Source organism: Taudactylus pleione, unplaced genomic scaffold (assembly GCF_031769625.1).
Source record: "Taudactylus pleione unplaced genomic scaffold, aTauple2 ptg000609l, whole genome shotgun sequence".
Taxonomy (NCBI): Eukaryota; Metazoa; Chordata; class Amphibia; order Anura; family Myobatrachidae; genus Taudactylus; species Taudactylus pleione.
Genome location: NW_028285011.1, coordinates 8149190 through 8155189, shown reverse-complemented (window position 1 = coordinate 8155189; position 6000 = coordinate 8149190).

Here is a 6000-nt window from a genome sequence, read left to right as displayed (position 1 = left end):
GCCCTGATTCAGGGCGGGACGCTCTGACAGAGCGCTCGCTCTGAATCAGGACCGTCCCTCCTACCTTTTGGAGTGGCCTCCTGGCCGCTCGCATAGCTGTGGGTGACCACCCACAGCTATAGCGAGCGGCCAAAATGATGGTCACGATGGTCTGGTTGCGATGGTCAAGACCATCGCGACCATCGGGCTTGCGACGAGACCCTTGCGGTCAGGGCCGGATTAAGCCTTCGGGGGGCCCGGGGCACTTAAAAAAGTGGGCTACTTCCCCTCTTGTTAGCAACACCCCTCTGGCTGTGCCAGATGAGCGCCTCCTATGCGAGTCCCTCCCCCTGCACCTCCATGAGGCAGCCGCTAAAAGAAAATTAGGCTTTCCAGTTCTCACAGTATTTGGTTCAAATAGCTTTGGGTGCTGGGGTGCAAATAGGCGGTTAATCTATTTGGGCAGTAAGGGTGGGAATGATCTGACGGATGCTGATAATGTTACGTAATAGTTTTATAGTAAATATGTCAAAATAGGCCAAGATCAGTATAGGGTTGCAAGATAGACAAAATTGAGAAACCACAGATAGATTAATTATGAAGATGAAAATAAATGAGGTACAGAGATGGTAATAGCATGAGAGGTATTAAGGGGGGTATCCACTTAGCGATTTAAGCAAGCGATTGCACAATAATGGCATTGTTATCGTGCAATCACTTGCAAATTGTGCATGCATCGTTCAGGTTTAGGTCGGAAACGACCAGCGATGCGCGTGCCCGCTGGTCGTTTCCGACATCTATCATCGCTCGTACATGCTGGTCAACCTGACGACCCCGTCAGGTTCAGCATGTGCAGGGATGATGGATGTGTCTGGACTGAACGTTCAGTGTAGGCACATCACTAGACATGGAAACGAGAGCACGACTGCAATGTCGTAATCGTGCTGTCGTTTCCATGTCTACTAGTGGATACGCAGCTTTAGTTAGCTGCTCCCAGCAGGGGTGTTGGGTCAGTGGGTGCAGACAATGTTCAGGTCTCTGTGGCTGCAGCCTTTGGTACACAGTATATAAACTGTATAAAGGAGACTGATTCCTCCTGCTCTGATTGATTTATTAGGAGAGCTGCTCTTGCTGGGGCCAAAGGTGCGACATATCTGCCTGTTACTGAGGAATCTGTTATATCAGCTCATTAGGACCAAGAAGAATCCTCCCTCCAGTCTCTCAACCTCTCCTCCTGGTGTGCAGTGGCTGTAAATTTCTGTTATCAAAACAGTAACAGCCCTTATCTCCCACATTCACGGACTCTCTCTCTCCCCCACTATGCCCATTTGTTTCTCCCTTTGCTCTGCACTGTCCTGAGCTGTGTGTGCTGTCAGGCTACAGTGGGAAAGTTGCCACTTTTACTACTTTACCTTATAGCTCTCATATGCCATCAGATCGGCATCTGCAGCTGTGTTCACGCTGCGTGCATGGATGGATCACTGTGCCTGTGCGGAGCTGAGGGTGAGGGGAAGGCAGGAGAGCATTGTAGTCTCTGTTGTCTCCTCCCCTTCCCCTGTCATGTGGAGCACTCGATGGTGACAGTACTGTACAGGAAGCGCTGCTGATTGGTCAGAGAGGCGTCTGCTCCCAGCAGCAGCGTGTCCCTCTCAGCTGACTTTCCTGGCCTGGCTGTAACCCTTCCGCTTCATCATCACTGAAATGACAGACGGACTCCTAGACAAATAGGTAGAAGTCCGCAGCCATTTGAAATAAAACAAAAACACAGCTTCGGCAGGGGGCCCCCTGAGAGAGGGGGCCCGGGGGTACTCGCCCCCTATGCCCCCCCCTTAATCCGGCTCTGCTTGCGGTAGGGTCTCGCTGCTGCAAGCCCTGGAGTGCTTTTGGTTCTATCAGAGCCAAAAGCACTCCCACTGACATCACTAGTGATGTCAATGGGGCCGGGCCCAGACGGTAGGCGTTCCCATGGGAGCGCCTCCGTCTGGGCAGCCACGCCCCCGGCATGCCCACCAAAGGGGACGTGCAGTCAATCACCATCGACAGCACACCTCCTTTGGTGCGAGACCCATAACGACGGCTTGGCCATCGTTATTCGGGTCTCGCGCATGCGCACTTGGGCAAGATCGACCCACTTGCGAGCTCTCAGCGCTCGCGAGCGTGTCTGAATTAGGCCCTTTGTTTCTATTTGAGACTATCATTTACCATCTAGTTTTGCCATCAGCATTACTGAGGTTTCAATACAAGTTTTTTTGCTATTAGCTATTACCAATTATCAAGCTCTCATACAATTACTTTTATTAGTGATTGTTGTGTGTTATTATTTATTTACTTCCGGGAGCAACTAGTTTTGTTTTTGTTTACATGTATTAATATTACATTAAGTTTTATACACTTTGCACTAATTTGGTGTTTTTTATGATGGTATAAGCGCCTTTGCAGTATTCCCGTTTAGCTAAAAATTTTTAGACTGTAGTGCAGCTATGGGTTGATTTTTTGGGGCGTGGGTCCCCTGGATTGCTTTGGTTGGGCTGCTTCAGGGCATCGCATTATAAACACATTTTTCCTTTCTTGCACTTTTAGCACCTCTATTGCTTGTTTAATATATATGTATTATTTTCACATTTTTATTTTTCACCTTACTATATACAGCAGTAGCTGCTCTTATCTATTTAACACCTTTTTACACTTCACCTTTCCTCATTAGAGTGATGCCCGGGGGTGGCTCAGCTGGGCCTGTTTGGGAGTGTCCTGCGTTCTGGATTTCAACCCCAGTATGTTAGGGATTGCAAAATTCTAGTGCAAAATGTATTATATTATATATAAATAGTAATGGAGTTGTGCACTTGTAATTCTTCTTATTGTGTATGCAACAATAGTCTCCATTTGTAGCACCTCCCATTATACAGTCAGGTCCATAAATATTGGGACATTGACAGAATTTTCAGATTTTGGCCTCTATTCACCACCACAATGGTTTTGAAATGAAACAAACAAGATGTGCTTTAACTGCAGACTTTCAGATTTAATTTGAGGGTAATTACATCCAAATCGGGTGAACGGTGTAGGAATTACAACGGTTTCTATATGTGCCTCCCACTTTTTAAGGGGCCAAAAGTAATGGGACAAACTAAACAATCCTAAATCTAACTTTCACTTTTAATACTTTGTTGCAAATCCTTTGCAGGCAATTACAGCCTGAAGTCTGGAACACATAGACATCACCAGACGCTGGGTTTCATCCCTGGTGATGCTCTGCCAGGCCTCTACTGCAAATGTCTTCAGTTCCTGCTTGTTCTTGGGGCATTTTCCCTTCAGTTTTGTTTTCATCAAGTGAAATGCATGCTCAATCGGATTCAGGTCAGGGGATTGACTTGGCCATTGCATAACATTCCACTTTTTAGCCTTAAAAACTCTTTGGTTGCTTTTGCAGTATGCTTCGGGTCATTGTCAATCTGCACTGTGAAGCGCTGTCCAATGAGTTCTGAAGCATTTGACTGAATATGAGCATATAATATTGCCCGAAACACTTCAGAATTCATTCTGCTGCTTTTGTCAGCAGTCACATCATCAATAAATACAAGGGAACCAGTTCCATTGGCAGCCATACATGCCCACGCCATGACACTACCACCACCATGCTTCACTTATGAGGTGGTATGTTTTGGATCATGAGCAGTTCCTTTCCTTCTCTTCTCATCACTCTGGTACAAGTTGATCTTTGTTTCATCTGTCAATAGGATGTTGTTCCAGAACTGTAATGGCTTTTTTAGATGTTGTTTGGCAAACTCTAATCTGGTCTTCCTGTTTTTGTGGCTCACCAATGGTTTGCATCTTGTGGTGAACCCTCTATATGCACTCTTGTGAAGTCTTCTCTTGATTGTTGACTTTGACACGTATACATCTACCTCCTGGAGAGTGTTCTTGATTTGGCCAACTGTTGTGAAGGGGTTTTTCTTCACCAGGGAAATAATTCTTTTGTCATCCACCACAGTTGTTTTCCGTGGTCTTCTGGTGTTGCTGAGCTCTCCGGTGCATTCTTTCTTTTTAAGAATGTTCCAAACAGTTGATTTGGCCACACCTAATGTTTTTGCAATCTCTCTGATGGGTTTGTTTTCATTTTTCAGCCTAATGATGGCTTGCTTCACTGATAGTGACAGGTCTTTGGGTCTCATATTGAGAGTTCACAGAATCTGATTCCAAATGCAAATGTCACACCTAGAATCAACTCCAGACCTTTTACCTGCTTAATTGATAATGAAATAACGAGGGAATAGCCCACACCTGTCCATGAAATAGCTTTTGAGTTGATAGTCCCATTACTTTTGGCCCCTTAAAAAGTGGGAGGCACATATTGAAACTGTTGTAATTCCTACACCGTTCACCCGATTTGGATGTAATTACCCTCAAATTAAATATGAAAGTCTGCAGTTAAAGCACATCTTGTTTGTTTCATTTCAAAACCATTGTGGTGGTGAATAGAGGCCAAAATCTGAAAATTCTGTCAATGTCCCAATATTTATGGACCTGACTGTATATATATTCAGGGTGTGCAGTCTAGGGCCCCTTTTCTACAAAAGGTAGAAATGGTTGACATGTTTTTATAGGGCTAGGGTTAGGCACTTATTAGTGGGTTAAGTGTTAGGCACTAAGATGGACAGTTAGACACTTACCTCGACAGTTAGGCATAATTGATGGTTAGGCACTAGGTTGGACAATTAGAGTTAGGCACTTACCCTGATGGTTAGGGTGACGCACTGGAAGGGACGGTTAGTATTAGGCACCAAGGGGAGGTTTAGGGTGAAGATTAGGGTTAGAAAAAAAAAGTGTCGACCATAATCATATCGACCTTTTGTCAACCTACATCCATGTCAACCTTTTGTCCCTGTCGACTTATACACTGTCAGCCTTATTATTTTCGATCCAATGAACCACAACCATACAGCTTTTCTGGGTGTTTGTGGGAATTTAGTGTGGATCTGACTTTTGCAATATAGTTTGTATAGAGCTGGCTTTTACCTTTTTTCGTTACACAGGGCTCCAAGATTTCTTATTGCAGCCCTGGTTCGCTAACAATGTGTTCTGAAACAGGGCCCTGTTGCTTTCGGAGAGTGTGGTCTAATGTAAGGAGGTGTGGCCACACCTCCTTACAAAAATAAAACTTTATTTGCTGCTCCACAGGGGGTCGCCATTTGCCCCTCAGCCAGGGGCAAATCCAGGAGTGTGATTGCTCCCCCCAACACAGCCAGAGGAGACTGCTGCTGCTGATCAGCGGCAGCAGCCTCCCTGGTCCTACCGCAGTGTGTGCTGGGCTGGGAAGACACAGGTTCTACCACTGACAGGTAAGGGAGAGGGAGCTCTCCGGGCACATCGCAGGGACGAGCTCCTTTTGGAGCCCGTGTCCCTGCATGTCCCGGATGATACAGCCGGGTGCTATGATCGCATACTGCCAGAGCTGGCCCTAGCCAAGATTTTGGGTGGTGCCCCCCCTCCTCGTGAGATCCTGAAAAGGGGTGTGGTCAGCACAGCACAGTATCAGCACCCACCCTCACCGACCACCCCTATCCCAGCAGAGCACCCCTCTCCTAGCAGTAAGCACCACAGCACCCTGGCCCTCTCCCAGCTCCAAACTTACTTTACTTGAGTAGAGCCTGCAGAGCCGTCCGACTCAAGGTACAGCAAGGCGCAGGTGGGGACCCACTTTTCCCATCTCAGGCTGGCAGGCCGCAGCTGTGTGTGATTGTTGGAGGCGGAACCCAGAGCTGTGACTCACTACTCTGAGCTCCGCAAAGGCCCATGGTGCAGCAGCCCTCCCATGTACTCTTTCTTATAGTCCTGACTGAGCCTCTGTCCATGCACAGAGGCTCATTCTGATTGTGTGACGCTTCAGAGCCAGCCCGGCGCTAACCACTAGCCACTGTCCAGGTGCTCCGCCCACGCAAACTTCTGCCGGCTGTTCCGTCGCTGCCCGCTCACTGTTTGCTGCTGACAGGCCCAAACAGACCTGTCAGCTGAGCTCCAATC